The sequence below is a fragment of the Canis lupus genome, chromosome 6, assembly GCF_048164855.1.
Source record: "Canis lupus baileyi chromosome 6, mCanLup2.hap1, whole genome shotgun sequence".
Taxonomy (NCBI): Eukaryota; Metazoa; Chordata; class Mammalia; order Carnivora; family Canidae; genus Canis; species Canis lupus.
This window is the reverse complement of record NC_132843.1, coordinates 4,377,909-4,394,737: the sequence shown is the minus strand read 5'-3', so window position 1 is coordinate 4,394,737 and position 16,829 is coordinate 4,377,909. Positions and strand designations below refer to the sequence as shown.

The window sequence follows — 16,829 nt, the reverse complement described above, 5'->3', positions numbered from 1 at the left end:
TGAAACTAGAAATCAATAACAAGGAAAACTGGAAAATTCACAAATTTGTGCTCCTAAATAATGGATTAATGGGTCAAAGAAGAAATCAAAAGGGAAATTAAGAAATATCTTGAAACAAATGAAAATGGAAACATGACATAGTGCAACAGGGTCAGATGGGGCAATCTTTATATTCCCTGGCAACCCCTAATGCAGATTTGGGGACTTTAAAGAGCCATAAATACTCTGACAATTACACAACAATGAATGCAGTGACTCCTGTGTGCCAGATGTTACACTGCATCACTTCCACATCTCTGTCACGTCATATCACCCTTTTTAGAGATGAAGGATGGGAAGCAGAAAGGTTGAGCCCTCACCCGAGTTCGCCAGGTGGTGCCCGGCACATCTGGACACTATCCCAAGTATGTCACGCTGTTTCTTACAACCACTTCCACCACAAAAGCCCTGTTGTTTTTGTGTTCAGCAAAAACAAAAAATGTTCAGCTATTGCAGCACATGGAACTTTGGGCTATGTGGTTCTGTGGGTCATTGGTCTTTTCTGCCCACATCACCAGGCTCTCCCACAAGCTTTGCTCCTTGGGACAGTGTGTCTTCATCCTGCCTTGTTGACCAGGGATTGTAGACTCCTGTAGATTTATTCAAGTTCATGCTAAATGCCTGGGAAAGGCCAGGAAACTATGGGGGTCTCCCAAAGGTCCAAACTCTAAATAGGGAAACTCACACAGATCCCTCTCCTTTTGCTGTTCACCCCCATCCCCCATGCTCCCTTAGCACCACAAGTAGTTACTTTCATTCTGACTTTATCTTTCATAAAATTGTTGTAACTCTTATCGCCCACTGGTGTTTACATGTTTTGTCATGATATGCACTTTTTTAAAAATGTGGGTTTGGTTCAGATTAATTTTACAAGTTATAAGGTAATTTACTACTGTGCTTATGGAACCAAAGAAAAACTTCTTTAAAGGAAAAATAATTTTGGATTCTTTATTACTATAAAGTTAAATACTTCAGTGCTAGCCAATTTCATAATCTTACAATGTAGAAAACATAATAAATTTATTTTTTTTCTTTTTTTTTGTTTTTTTTGAAAACATAATAAATTTAAATTAAAATGTTTGTGTGAATTTTAAAGCACATCAGTGACTTCGAGGCACCTGGATAGCTCACTTGGTTAAATGTGAGACTCTTGATCTCAGCTCAGGGCTTGATGTCAGGGTCATGAGTCTAAGCTTCACCCAGTGTGGAGCCTACAAAAAAAAAAAAAAAAAAGGCAAAACAGCACATAAATGACTATAAACTTCAGTTACTTGTGGTCTCATTATTTAATACATGAATAATTTTATGAAAAATATATTTATATAATAGTCTACCAGTAAATGGTTTTGGGAAAACTGGATAACCACATGCAAAAGAATGAAACTGGACCCGTATGTCACATCACTCACAAAAATTAACTTGAAATGGGGTGCCTGGGTGGTTCAGTCAAATAAGCAAATGACTCTTGATTTCTACTTAGGTCATGATCTCAGGGTTGTGAGATCAAGCCCCACATCGGGCTGGCCCTGGGCATGGAACTTGATTAAGATTCTCTCTCTCCCTCTGCCCCTCCCCATGTCTCTCTCTAAAGAAGAAAAGAAAAAAGAAATGGATTAAAGTGGCAAATGTAAGACCTGAAATCACAAAACTCCTAGAAGAAAACATAGAGAAACAGCACTTTGACATTTGTATTGGCAATGATTTCTTTGGATACAACTCCAAAAACACAGGCAACAAAAGCAAAAATAAACAAGTGAGACTCTTCAAACTAAAAAGCTCTTTACAATAAAAGAAACAATCAGCAAAATGAAAAGGCCATATGTTCAAAGTGAAAGGATGGAAGATGATATTCCAAGGAAGTGAAAACCAAAGAAAGGATGTACAGCTATTAGGCAAAATAAACTTAAGCCAAAAATGGTAACAAGAGACAAAGAAGGTTATGACATAATGATCAAAGAGTTAATACATCCAGAAGACAACAATGGCAAATATACATGCTCCCAACACCCAAGCACTAAAATATATGAGCAAATAGTAACAGATCTTAAGGAAGAAATAAACAACAATATAATAATAGTAGAGGAATTTAGTGCTTCACTATCAGCAGTAGATAGATTTTGCTGGCAGAAAATCAACAAGGAAATGGAATTGAATCATAGTTTAGAACAAATAAACTTAGCAGTCACACACAAAACATTCTACCCAACAAAGCAGAATACACACGGAATACATAAGTCTGTACATGAAACCTTCTCCAAGATAGATCAACTAATAGGACACAAAATAAATCTTAGCAAATTAAGGTGATTGAAATTATACCAGTGATCTTCTCTGACCAGCAATCATATGAAACTAGAAATCAACAAGAGAATAGAGACAAAATCTACACATATGTGGAAACTAACAACGCTTGTCTATAAGCCAATGGGTCAAAGAAGAAATCAAAGGGGAAATAAAAGACTATCTCCAAACAAGTGAAAATTGAAATACAATATATCAAATCTTGTGGGATACAGCAGAAGAAGTTCTGAGAGGAAAGTTTATAGCAATAACTCATCCTTTAAGAAATTAGGAAGATCTCAAATGACCTAATTTTACAACTTAAAGTACTAGAAAAAGAAAAACAAGTTAAGCCCAAAGTTAACAGAAGGAAAGAATAAAGATCAGAGCAAAAATAAATGAACTAAAGACCAGGAAAATAATAGAAAAGATCAACAAAACTAAGAGCTGACTGTATATTTATTTTTTTTAAGATTTTATTTATTTATTCATGAGAGACACACAGAGAGAGAGAGAGAGAGGCAGAGACACAGGCAGTGAGAGAAGCAGGCTCCATGCAGGGAGCCCGACATGGGACTCGATCCCAGGACTCCAGGATCATGCCCTGGGTGGAAGGCGGAGCTAAACTACTGAGCCACCCAGGTATCCCAAGAGCTGGCTGTTTTAAACAAATTGACAAACGATTTATTGGATAAGAAGTTAGTATCCAAAAATATACAAAGAATTATACAATTTAATAACAAAAAAACAAATATTCCAATTAAGAAATAGAACCGTAGAGACATTTTTCCAAAGAAGACATCAAAATGACCAATTGGCATATGAAAAGATGCTCAGTATCACTAATCATCATGGAAATCCAATTCAAAAGCACAACGAGGGGCACCTGGGTGGCTCAGTCATTGAGCATCTGCCTTTGGCTCAGGTCGTGATCCTGAGGTCCTGAGATCCAGTCCTGCATCAGGCTCCCTACAGGGAGCTGCCTCTCCCTCTGCCTGCGTCTGCCTTTCGCTCTGTGTCTCTTATGAATAAATAAATAAATAAAATCTTTCTTTCTTTTTTTTTTTAAGAAAAAGCACAACGAAATATCACCTCACATCTGTTAGAATGGCTATCCTTAAGATAAGGGACAACAGGTGCTGGTAAGGATGTGCTGAAAAGGGAACACTTACACACTGTTGACGGAAACATGTTGGCCCAACCACTATGCAAAACAATATGGAATCTGCTCAAAAAATTAAAAATATATCCACCAATTCTGGATATATACCCAAATGAAATAAGAATAGGATTTTGAAGATATATATGCACTCCCATAGTTTTTGCAGGATGATTAACAATAACCAAGATATGAAAACAACCTAAATGCTTATCAACAGATGCATAGATTTAAAAAAGTGCTATATACACGCAATGGAATGTCATTCAACCACAAGAAAGGAGGGTATCCTGTCATTTGTGACAACATGGATGGACTTTAAGCACATTATGGTAAGAGAGATATTAGAGAAAGACAAATTCTGAATGACATCACTTATATGTGAAATCTAAAAAAGTAAAATTCATTTTAAAAAAGTAAAATGATGGTTACAGGGGATGAGGGTTGAAAGAATAAAATTGATGTTGCTTAAGCCATAGAGATCTAATGCACAGTATAATGAGTATAAACAACAATATTGACTTTAATTATGTAATGTGACAAATATGGCTACAACAGCAATCATTTCACATTATATATTTACATAATTATATATTTACATATATAAATAAATCAAAGTAACACATTGTATCCCTCAAATTTACGTGTTGTATATCAGATATATTCAGTAAAAGAAATGAAAAGGCAACCTATGGAATGGGAGAAAATATTTGCAAACCATGTATCAATTATGAGATTAATATCCAAAATAAATAAGGAACTCATAAAATCACATGACAAAAACAAATAATCTGGTAAAAAGTAGGAAAAGGACCAGAATAGATGTTTTTCTGAAGAAGACATACAAATGGCCAACAGGTATATGAAAAAATGCTCAACGTCACTAATGCATCAAGGGAATGCAAATCAAGACAATAATGAGATATTATCTCACACCTCTTAGAATGACTAGTATCAAAAAGACAAGAGATAAATGCTGGAAAGAATGTGGAGAAAAAGAAACCCTAATGCATTTGGTGGAATTGTAAATTAGAACAGCCTCCATGGAAAACATTATGGAGTTTCCTTCAAAAAATAAAGCTAGGGCAGCCCTGGTGGCAGAGCGGTTTAGCGCCGCCTCCAGCCCGGGGCGTGATCCTGGAGACCCTGGATCGAGTCCCACGTCAGGCTCTCTGCATGGAGCCTGCTTCTCCCTCTGCCTGTGTCTCTGCCTCTCTCTCTCTGTCTCTATGAATAAATAAATAACATCTTTAAAATAAATAAATAAATAAATAAATAAATAAATAAATAAATAAATAAAGTTAGAACTACCATATGATCTAGCAATTCCACTTTTGGGTATATATCCAAAGGAAATGAAATCACTATTTCAAGAAAGATATCTGCACCCCATTATCATTACAGCATTATTTACAATAACCAAGTACTAAGCAATGACAAACAACCTAAGTGTCCATTAATGAATGAAATGACAAATCACGCACGTGCACACAGACACACGCACACAGGTATATTATTCAGCCATAAAAAGAAAGAAATTCTACCACTTCCTAAGACATAAATGAATCTTATGGACATCATGCTAAGTGAAACTATTCATACAAAGAAAGAAAAATACCATATAATCTCACTTATATGTAGAACCTAAAAAAAAAAATATGCCTAGAAACAAAGTAGATTGTTGGTTGCGAGAATGGAGAAAATGGGTGAAAGTGGTTAGAGAGTGCAACTTCCAGTTATCAGATTAATAAATTATGAGATCTAATGTACAGCAAAGCGACTATAGTTAATAATACGGTATTGAATACTTGAAAATTACTGAGAGTAAATCTTCAAAGTTCTCACACACAAGATGATAACTACAAGAGATGATGGATGTCTTAATTAATGTTATGGGGTATTAACCATTTTGCAATATGAACATGTATCAAATAATCATGTTGTTACCCCTTAAAATTGCACATTGTTATATGGCAATTATATCTCAAAAAAAGTTATAAAAAAAGAAATCCAATATGTACAAAGATTGGCATCAAAGACCTAATTTGATCTTATGTATTTTACTCTTTACAGTTTTATAAATTAACAAAAAATTTTAAATGTATGCATTGTCTATTTGTTTATTAAATGATATTACAATATTAGCTTCCATTATATTGTATAATTGAGTTTCTATAAGATAAAGTTCATTTTAAAATAAACAAAGCAACAGTTTGATGTGTCAGTGAGGATGTGGAGAAAAAGGAACCCCTTTGCACTGTTGGTGGGAATGTAAATTGATACAGTCACTGTAGAAAACAGTATGGAGTTTCTTCAAAAAACTAAAAATAGAAATAATGTATAATTAAGTAATTCCACTACTGGGTATTTATCCCCCTAAAATGAAAATAGTAAATCAAAAAGATATGTGTCCCCTTATTTTATTGCAGCATTATTTACAATAGCCAAGATATGGAAACCACCTAAGTGTCTACCAATTGAATGGATAAGGAAAGTGGACACACACACACACACACACACACACACGAATATCACTTAGCCATTAAAAAAGGATGAGATCTTGCCATTTGCCACAACATGGAGGAACCTAGAGGGTATTATGCTGAGTGAAATAATTCAGACAGAGAAACACAGATACCATATGATTTTGCTCCTTTGTGGGACCTGAAAAACAAAACAAATGAATAATCACACAAACAAAAAACAGAATCAGACCTATAAATACAGAGAAAAAACTGATGGTTGCCAGAGGGAAAGCGGGAGCAGGAAGGGCAGGATGGGTGAAGGGATGTGGGAAATATATGCTTTTAGCTGTGGAATGAATGAGTCACGGAATAAAAGGCACAGCATAGGGAATATAGTCAATGATATTGTAATAGCATTGTATGGTGGCACATAGTAGCTACACTTACAGTTAGTATAACATAACATACAGAGAAGTTGAATCACTATATTGTACACCTGGAACTAATGTAACATTGTGTGTCAACTATACTCAAGTTAAAAAAATTTTAAGGAACCATTTTAACCAATACACTGTTAAGTCTTACAGCTCTTCAGTTATCAAAAAATAATTTATGGCAGAAAGTGAAATATGAATTGATGTCTAAAGATGGTCAGGATTTATAAAATCTTTAGAGGCGAGAAATACCCCAGGGAGTATGATGCAGAAGAGTTGAGACACAGTGGTAGTAAAAAGCAAGACAACAAAAACACATGCATAAGATGGAGCCATTGAAGGCTTTGGAGTAGTGTCAGATATTTTGCAATCTCCATATCCCAATATTAGAAGAAAAATCACTTTTTCTGACTTTCTTGGAGTCCATTTGTTCAGGATGATTAACAAGATTTCTTTATAGTATAAAGTTGACAGCTGCCCAGAATGGAATAGGTGGAGATGGGACACTTTGTGTGTGTTCAGACAGAATACACATTAAAAGATATTAGAATAGATAAGGTATTTCTTACTTCACCTTACACCCAACTAACTTGAATGTAGGTTGGATAGTTTTGCTTTTCTCATTTGGTCTGAATATATATTTTAAAAAACCATAAGGTTTATATGAGGTTTTGTGTTCATGGCCATTGTTCCTCCAAATTTACAATTTTATTCAAGTATTATCCAATTGAAATATATGAAATATGATCTTTGAAAATTGCACATAAAATATTCACATAATAAATGTCATTTTAATAGAAAAGAAAGACATGTCTAAAAACATATATTCAAAGTAGACTTCAAAAAGAATGGAAATATTCAAATAAAACAAATGGATAAAGGAATATTTTGCTTTGGTTAATAAGCAGGTAACAGTACTTTATTTCCCTTTACAACTTTTGATGAAAATTAATTAAATGAACAATCACTTTAGTCATAATGATTTTAGCCAGTATGTTTGATATATAAATATTCCAAGGCAACATATTTCCAAATATGTTCCTTAAACATCAATCCACAAAATGCTTCTCTTCAAACAGTGCACCATGTATACATAAGTGTAAGGACCCCACATATGTTATTCCCTCTTGAAATTACTTTATCTCAGAAGCCCTGTAATAAATGAACCTGCTTAATATTGTTTATCACACAATAAATTGTAAAACCAAAATTTTAAGTGTTACCTTGACATTTGAGCTTTACAGGGCTCAAAGGTCTAACCAAGAGCTCCTCTGTTACATCAGATATGCCTGCCCATCCACTGAGCAGGATGGGCTCCCCACCCCAGCTTGCTTCCTAGCTGGTAGATTAGCTGAATTGTACCCAGGTCTCAGATTAAGGGGTTTCAGTTCTCTGCCAGCTATGAAACCATTAAACAAGCTAATCACCTCCTCCCATAGAAACAGTACCCCACACCCTATTACTACAAAGTTTGCCCCTCTGGTTCACTCTGATCCTGAGTGCAGTTTTCATGTGGCCCGGCATGCTGTGCAGTGTTCTTCTCCCCAAGTGTGAGTATATGTGATTTGTGGTGTTCAGCCATCTCATAAACTGTCTCATAATTTTCATCAAAAGTTGTAAAGGGAAATAAAGTACTCTTACCTGCTTATTAACCAAAGCAAAATATTCCTTTATCCATTTGTTTTATTTGAATATTTCCATTCTTTTTGAAGTCTACTTTGAATATATGTTTTTAGACATGTCTTTCTTTTCTATTAAAATGACATTTATTATGTGAATATTTTATGTGCAATTTTCAAGGTAGGAAGTCCCTTCTTCACTAATGGGGTGAATAGGAGGTGATCAGAATACATTTTCCTATATTTTATGAAAACAGAACTTTCTTGTTTCTTCTATTGAAATAAGTGTCTCATAAACCCATACATATATTTGGAGAAATGTTATTCTATGTTATTGAACAAAGACTTGATGGCTAAAGAATGATCTAGAATTGATTTTCTGGACAGCACTCACCAAAGCAACAGTAGAAGGGAGCAAAGAGAACAAAACTTCTCATTTATAACCCATTATGTGTAGTAAGCATGGCTTTTGGAATATTGAAGTACATTATATGATTGTTATCTCCAGGCATCTAAAAATTTTGTGATCTGCTTTAAAAAAAATATTTTTTTGCTTTAGAAATTTCATTTGGGCTTAATAAACTAGAAGTTTAATTAAGGCTCAGTCATGAAGAATCAAAGGGATTTCAGAAGGAGGATGAAATATTAACTAGTCTCTGAAAACACTGATGGAGCTTAGACAAGACAGAATAAAGAAGAGCAACCAAAGCATCAGTATGTGTAAGAGCTAAAGCACAGTCATGGAAAAGAGTAGCAAGTCTTCTCAGTTGTCAGACCTACTGAGTTTGGAGAACTAAGAATAGAGAAGAATATTTTATAAAGAGCAGAGTCTTTTGTTAGAAAGAGTATTAAATAAATTGAAAGTAGCAGATGTATAATAATTTGAAAGGATTTATAGGACCAATATAGAGCTAAACTTTATCCAGAAATCAATAGAAGTGACAAGGATGTCTGAGTTGAGAAATCATGTCCAAAAAGAATAAAGAGCTGTAATTCAAGTAATTGAATACCTGACATTTAAAAAATGTTATAACGTAGCTAGTGAAATTCTGAATATACTTTTCCCACAATGTCTGTGTTCATAATTGCAGTAGTTATGTTAAAATTATGTGAACTCTAGCATAATGATAACTTAAAATCTCCAAATATTTGAAAATTAACAACACTTTTCTAAAAAAAATCCTTGGGTCAAAGAGGAAGTCTCAAGAGAAGATAGAAAATATTTAAGCCAAATAAAATAACAATACAACAAAACTTGTGTGATACAGCTAAAATAATGTTTACAGGGAAAATTATGGCATTCAATGCTTGTATTAGTAAGGAAAAAAGATTTTTAAATTAACATTTTAAACTTCTGTATCAAGACACCAGAAAAAAAAAAAAACAGAAAAAGAGAAAAATATAAATAAGATCATAAATAAATGAAATTGAAAACAGAACAAATAGAGAAAACAAATAAAGGCTGATTTTTGAAAAGATTATTAAAATGTATATCTCTAGACAGACTGACAAATAAAGAGAGATATCATAAATCGCCAATTTGAAAAATAAAAGAGGGCATATCAATACAAACTGACAGACATTATAAGAAACATAATGAAATATTATTAACAACTCTATACAAATGAATTAAACAACTCAGAAAAATAAGCCTTTTTCATGAAAGTAGGAAAAATTACAATGATGAGGTAAAACTCATCCAAGATGAAATAGATAACCTGAATAGTCCTTCATCTACTAAATGTGCAGTTTAAAAATATTGTTAAAAGGAAAACTCTATGAAGAGATCATTTAGGAATAGTACCAAATATTTAAAGAAATAATAACACCGATTCTACACCAATCTTTTCCGGAAAGAGAAGGGAACATTTTATTCAGTTTAAGCTTTTCTAGTTTCCCTTGAGATTTTCCTCTTTGACCCATGCATTTTTTAGAAGGGTACTGTTTAATTTCCAAGGACTTGGAAATTTTCCAGTTGTCATTATGTTAGAGTTCATATAATTTTAACGTGACAATTAAAAAGCTAAACAAAGATGCTATGAGAAGGGTGTTAACATGCATCCTTTTTAATATTAGATGTTCGCATATTTAAAGAATCAGAACCCCTTTCACATTATATATTTGATGAGTCTGAAATTACATTGATGCCAAAACTAGACAAGGATGTTCCAAGTAAAGAAAACTATAGATTAATACCCCTCAAAACATAGACAATTCCTCAGAAGATATTAGCCAATCAAATCCATCAATATATAACAGGAATAATACACCATGGTCAAGTAGAATTTTCCTCAGGAATACAAGCCTAGTTTAATACCCCAAGTTAAGCAAGAGTAACTCATCAAATTAATAATCTAAGGAAGAAAAAAAACCATGAGATTATATCAAATTTAGTAAAAGAGACATCTGAGAAAATTCAACTTCCGTTCATAATAAAAATTCTCAGCAGAGCAGTAGGAAAAGAATTTCCTTAACTCAACAAAGACACTTAAAAAAACCCCACATCTAACAATACTTAATTGTGAAATACTGAATCCGTCACCCCCTTAAGATTGGGAAGAAGGGAGGTATTTTTAATTTCACCACTCCTATTATTTAATATTGTACTTAAAGTCTTTGTCAGTGCAACAAAGCAAGAAAAAGAAAGTGTACAGATTGCTAAGGAAACAAGCTGGAATTGTTCAAAGACTACACTGAAAATATGAAGAAATCTACAAAAAAATCTTGAATTAATAAGTGAGTTTATTAAGACCACAGGATATGTCATCTTTTAGAAATTAATTGTATTTCTATATGATAGTAAAGAACAACAAGAGATCCACATTTGAAAAAATAATATCATGCACAATAATTCTCAAAAAACAGTTCAATATACATCTTGTAAAATAGATTTAGAATATGTATGCTAAAACTACACAATGTTGTTGAGCAAAATCAACAATCTAAATAAGGTAAGAGACATACCACGGATTGGAAGACTAAAAATATTTAAGATGTCAATTCTTTTCAAATCGATCTACAGATTTGATGTCATTCAATCAAAATACCAACAGGATATTTTTTTGTAAATATAAACATATCTGAAATTTATATGTCAAAGAAAAATAATCATAATAGCAAAATGATTTTGGAACAAAACAATAAATATGGAGAACTCACATCACCTATTCTAAGGCAAAACAAAACCACACCAATTAAGAGTATGATATTTGAAAAGTTACATATCCAGAGGTCAATAAAATAGAATACAAAGCTCAGAAACAGACCTATCCAAATACCTGCAATTTGTTTTTGACAAAGGTGCAAAGGCAACTCAATTGAATAAGAAGAGTGTTTTCAACTAATAGTATTTGAACAATTGGACAACCATGTGTAAAAACATGAACCTGTATCTGAACCTCATGCCCTATACAAAAATTAACTCAAGATGACTTATAGATCTAAAAGTAAAACATAGAACTATACAGCTTTTAGAAGAAAGTCAGAGAAATTAAAATGAAAAATACTTGCTCTTCAAAAGACAATAGGAATGAAAAGAGATGCTATACACGTGAAGAAAATATTTGTAAATCACATATCTAACATAGGACTTGTAACCAGAATGAAGATTTTTGAAAACTGAACAATAAAAATATAACACAATTTTAAAAAGGACAGATCTGAGGAGCTGCCAGAAGTGACATATAGATGGCATTTAAGCACATGCAAAGATATTCAACATCATTAGCCATTAGGAAAATGGAAAATTAATAGCACTATAAGACATTACTACAATTAGAATTGCTGACGTTTTTAAAAAGATTTTATTTATTTACTCATGAGACACAGAGAGAGAGAGGAGGCAGAGACACAGGCAGAGGGAGAAGCAGACTCCACGCAGGGAGCCTCAATCCGGGACCCCAGGATCAGGCCCTGGACTGAAGGCAGCGCTAAATCGCTGAGCCACCCAGAGATCCCCGCTGAGTTTTTGTTTGTTTGTTTGTTTGTTTGTTTGTTTTTTAATGACAGTACCAAGTGTTGAAAATATGAAGCGACTGGAACTCTTATACTTTGCTGGTGAGAATGCAAAATGGTATAGCCACTTTGAAAGAAACAGTATGACAGTGTGTTACAAAGTTGTACATGTACTCACCGGATGATTTAGCAATCCCTCTTTTAGTTATTTCCCCCAGAGAAATGAGCACTTAACTTTCTTGAAAACATCTATGCCTAAATGTTTATGGTATCTATACTCATAATTGTTGAAAAATGAAAAAATCAAATATCCTTCAATAGATGAATGGGTAAGTAAACTGTGGATACAATGGAATACAATTCAGCAATAAGCAAGAACAAACTGTTGATACACAAAATAATTGGATGAATCTCAAAGGTATTATGTCAAGTAAAAAAAAGTGTCAAAAGGTTACATAATGTGATTCCATTTATGTAAATTCCGGAAAAGGCGAAATTATGGGGAAGAAGATCAGAAATTGCCAGAGTTTCCAGTGGAGGGAAGATTTGACTATAAAGGGACAGCACGAGAGAGTTTTCAGCAGTGATAAAAGTATTTTGTATCCTGGATGTGGTGTTGCTCACAAGAATAGGCATATATAATAAAACTCAGAGCCATACATCAATAAAGAGTATTCTATGTAAATTTTAAAACAATAATGATTTTTAAAATAAAATATCAGAAATTATTGAGCCAGCTAGTTGACTTGAGTAGTTAAAGAGAGAAGAGGCATATTGTTTAGAAAGAAAGATATCATTGTTTTTCCTGCATAGACTAACAGGAAGATAACTCTAAAGAGTAATGAAGGGAAAAAACAACCATTGTCATAACATACATTCCAACCACTCATTGTATGAATTGAGACAAAATTTGGGGAACTAAAGGAAAAGACCACAGTCTTGTTCTACCCATTCCAAGAAGGAAGGTATAAAGGAGAGAAAATTTGGGAGAGAAGGAATTATAATAAATGATCAGTTCCTTGGTTCTATGTCATGGTAATAAGTCTGAATGCAGTCCTATTGCTTTCAAATGATTTGAAAGTGGGAAAATCATTATGAAAGGAATATAAACTTGTGCCTTTGGTTCTAAAATAACTGACTCATTTACTTGCTGGGGTGATCCTATTAATCAAGCTATTCAATAAACACTTACAGAATATCTACTCTTGGCCAGATGGCAATAGAGTCACTAGGAATAGAGAAGTGAGTAAAATAAAGTCTCTGGTTTCAGGAGCTTGCAGTTTATAACAGGTGATAAGTGCTTCTCTGAAGAAGAATGTGGTAGAGTCAGGAGAAGGCAGAGGATGGGCAGGTGGTAATGGTCGCTATTTGGAGTAATCCTGGGTGACCTCTCATAAGCTGATATACAAGGGAGACCTGAATGGAACCAGTAGGAGAGGCAGGGGCATACCTGGTAGATTGTCAATCTGAAGGAACAAAGCCTGTAAGAGAAGTCTGGGCTCAACAAGTTCTATGAACAAGGAGACCTGGGAGGCAGGAGTGGAGAGTGAAAAAGAGAGGGAGAAGAAGTGAAGGCAGAGTGGTAAGTATCACAACCAGAAAGACCTTGAAGGCTATAGTAAGGGCTGGATTTTTCTCTCTGTGATACAGTTGACTGTGAGAGTTCTCAGCAGAGGAGTTTCATGATCTGAGTTATGTTTTAAAAGACACACTTTGGGCAATGTGTGCATACTAATCTTCAAAGGAGTAAGAGTGGGAGAAGGGAGATGAGTCAGTAGGTTTCAGCAGCCTGCTTAGACCACAGTGGTAGCAGTGCAAGTCATGGAAAGGGGTTTCAGGTTCTGTCATCCACTTCCAGTTTGTGGGTTTTTTTCCACAATTCTTGGATTCCATCTGGGTGTCCTACAATTACCTCAATTCTGACACTATCTACAGAGAGATGGTATTGGATCCCACAGGTTTCTACAAAACTCTCCTTACTTCAGACAGCAGTCACAAGTCTGCGAGGTCCCATGTGCTTGACTAATTGGGTACACATGAGAGGTTCCCATGCCCCCCCTCATTGGGTTCAATTAATTTGCTAGAATGGCTCACAGAACTCAGGAAACCAGTTTACTTATTAGATAATCGGCTAATAATAAAAGCATAGGACTCAGGAGCAGCCAGATGGAGGGGTGGAGAGGGCAAGGTGTGGACCTTCTTTTTTTTTTTTTTTTTTTTTTTTTTTTTTTTTTTTTTTTTTGCAGATAAAGGTTTGTTTTATTGAATAACTGATCTGATTAATGCTGAAGCCACTATGTACAGACAAGAGAGAGGGAGTTGTAGTTCTTGGTCTCTTCCTCCTTGGACAGAGTCTTGATGATTTCCTCCTTCTTGGCCTGGAGCCACTCTTCATGGCAATTGCAGGCTTCCTTGGTCTTAGATCTGCAGGCCTCAGCCTGGTCAGCCAGAAGCTTCTTGCGAGCCTTGTCTGCCTTCAGCTTGTGGATGTGTTCCATAAGAATCCACTTGTTCTTGAACACATTACCCTTCACTTTCAGGTATAGGCTATGATACATGTGGCCGTCAGTCTTCTTAGATTCACAGTATCTTCTGAGCAGCCTGCGTAGAATTCTCATCCTCCTCATCCACGTTACCTTCTCAGGCATTCGAGCATTGGCAGTACCTTTTCTCTTACCAATGCCCATATGCCTGCCCTTCCAGCGGGCCAGAGTGTTTTTCCAGCACCGAGCTCGGGAATGGACAGTCACAGGCTTCCAGATTATCAGCCCATCTTTGATCCGTTTTCATATCTGCTGACAGGAGTTTGCATTGGTGATTTCATTGGTCTCATTGGGGTCCAACCAGACCTTCTTTTTGCCACAGCAGAGAACACTGAAGGCAAGCCTCTTCTGAAGCCTGAGCGTACTCATGGCTGTGGCCGCATCGCCAAAAGGAAAGAACTAGACATGGACCTTCTATGTCTCTTCCAAGAATAAGCCACTCTCCCCCAAACTCCACGTGTTTGCCAACCCAGAGGCCCTCCAAACCCCACCCTTTTTTAGTTTTTATGGGGCTCCATTACATAGGCATGATTGATTAAATCATTGGCCACTTTTGATTGATTCAACAACCATCAGCTCCTCTCCAATCTCCTCTTTCAGGAGGTCCAATCCCCCAATTAGGTGGTTGGCTCCAATGGCAACCAATCCCCGTTGTGAGATGCTTTTCAAAAGTCACCTCATAACATACAAAAGACACCTTTGTTGCTCTCATCTCTTAAGAAATGTCAACAGTTTTTGGTACTCTGTGCCAGAGGCGAATACCAAATATGTGCTTCTTATCATAAATCATAGGATTACATGTTAGTTACATTTAGATGTATTGCAAATTTGGATGCAAGAGAATTTCTGTGAAATGGTGTGTATGTGTTAATGGTGAGCCCTAGGTAGATTTCAAGGTTTGAAGCTTGAGTAACTGGGTGCCAAAGGAAGTAGTTTTTACAAACTGTAATTGACATACATTATTATATTAGTTTCAGGTATGCAACACAGTGATTCACATTTACATACATTACACAAAGATCACCACTGAAAGTTTAGTTTCAGTCACCATACGAAGTTATTATGATGTTATTGACTCTATTCCCTATGCTGTACTTTACATTTTTGTGACTTACTTGTTCTATAACTGGAAGTTTGTGCCTCAATCTCTTTCGCCTATTTTGCCCATCTTCCTACCCTCCCTCCTTTCTGGCAACCACCAATTTGTTCTCTGTATTTGAGTCTATTCCTATTTTGTTTTGTTTGTTATTTTGTTTTGTTTTTAAGATTCCACATATAAATGAGATCATGCAGTGTTTGTTTCTCTGTCTGACTTACCTCATGTAGTTTAATACCCTCTAGGTCCAGCCATGTTGTCATAAATGGCAAGATTTTAGTCATTTTAAGCTAATATTCCATCATATAAGTACAGAACTGCCATCTTTTTTTATCCATTCATCTTTTGATGGACGCTTAGTTGCTTCCATATCTTGGCTGTTGTAAAAAAATGTTGAAATGAACATAAAAGTGCATATGTCAAAAAAAAAGTGCATATGTCTTTTTGAATCAGTGTTTTTGCTTTCTTTAGATAAATACCCCCAAAAGTGGCAATATTTTATTGTATGGCAGTTCTATTTTTAATGTCTTGATGGATCTCCATACTGTTTTGCACAATGGCTTTACCAGTTTACAAGTCTACTAATAGTAGGAATTCTGTTCCTGACAGAAATGGGGGATTAGAGAGAAATTTGTGCAAAAAAAAATCATAGGTTAATTTTTAGATTATATGAAGTGATAAAACAATAATTAGATATCCATTTAGATATGTGGACCTAACACTAGTAGAAAATGTGAGCATATGAGAAATTAAGACTTTTAGTCAATAATAATAAAATCAAGAGCAAATATTTGTTGCATCTCTACTATGGAGCAAACATTATTCTTAGACTTTCTACCTGTATTATTTAATTTCAGTTTGACAATTCCACAGGTTAAGGACTTTTATTGTCCTCATTTCAAAGGTGAAGAAGTTGAGAGGCAGAGAGGTTAATTGCCTATTACAACTGCCAGGATCCTGTCTGTGGTGATTTGACTCTGGAGTCCCTATTCTTACACAGGGACTGTGCCTTGGCTTATGTTAGTTGAATATAAAAGTTTATATTCAAAATAACACACAAACTAATGGTAACATCTCCTTTAAGTTCAGTCACTAAATTTGGGTTTTTTTTTTAAAAAAGCTTTTTCTTTATCAGGTTGCCTGGGTGGCTCAGTCAGTTAAGCATCTGCCTTCAGCTTAGATCATGATCTCAGAGTCCTGGGATAGAGCCCCACATTGGGCTCCCTGCTCAGCAGGGAGT

The 16,829-nt window shown here is 34.9% G+C and overlaps 1 long non-coding RNA gene and 1 pseudogene across 1 annotated transcript in view; both read right to left on the bottom strand.

Annotated features, from left to right (window-relative positions):
* Positions 1-1,025: 1,025 nt before the first annotated feature.
* The window catches only part of LOC140634624 (uncharacterized), a 53,944-nt gene continuing 38,140 nt past the window's right edge, over positions 1,026-16,829 (bottom strand). The window contains exon 3 of the long non-coding RNA XR_012032033.1: positions 1,026-1,250. This is a non-coding gene — a long non-coding RNA (uncharacterized lncRNA). The remainder of the gene's footprint in view (positions 1,251-16,829) is intronic.
* On the bottom strand, positions 14,148-14,862 carry LOC140634623 (large ribosomal subunit protein eL19-like; annotated as a pseudogene).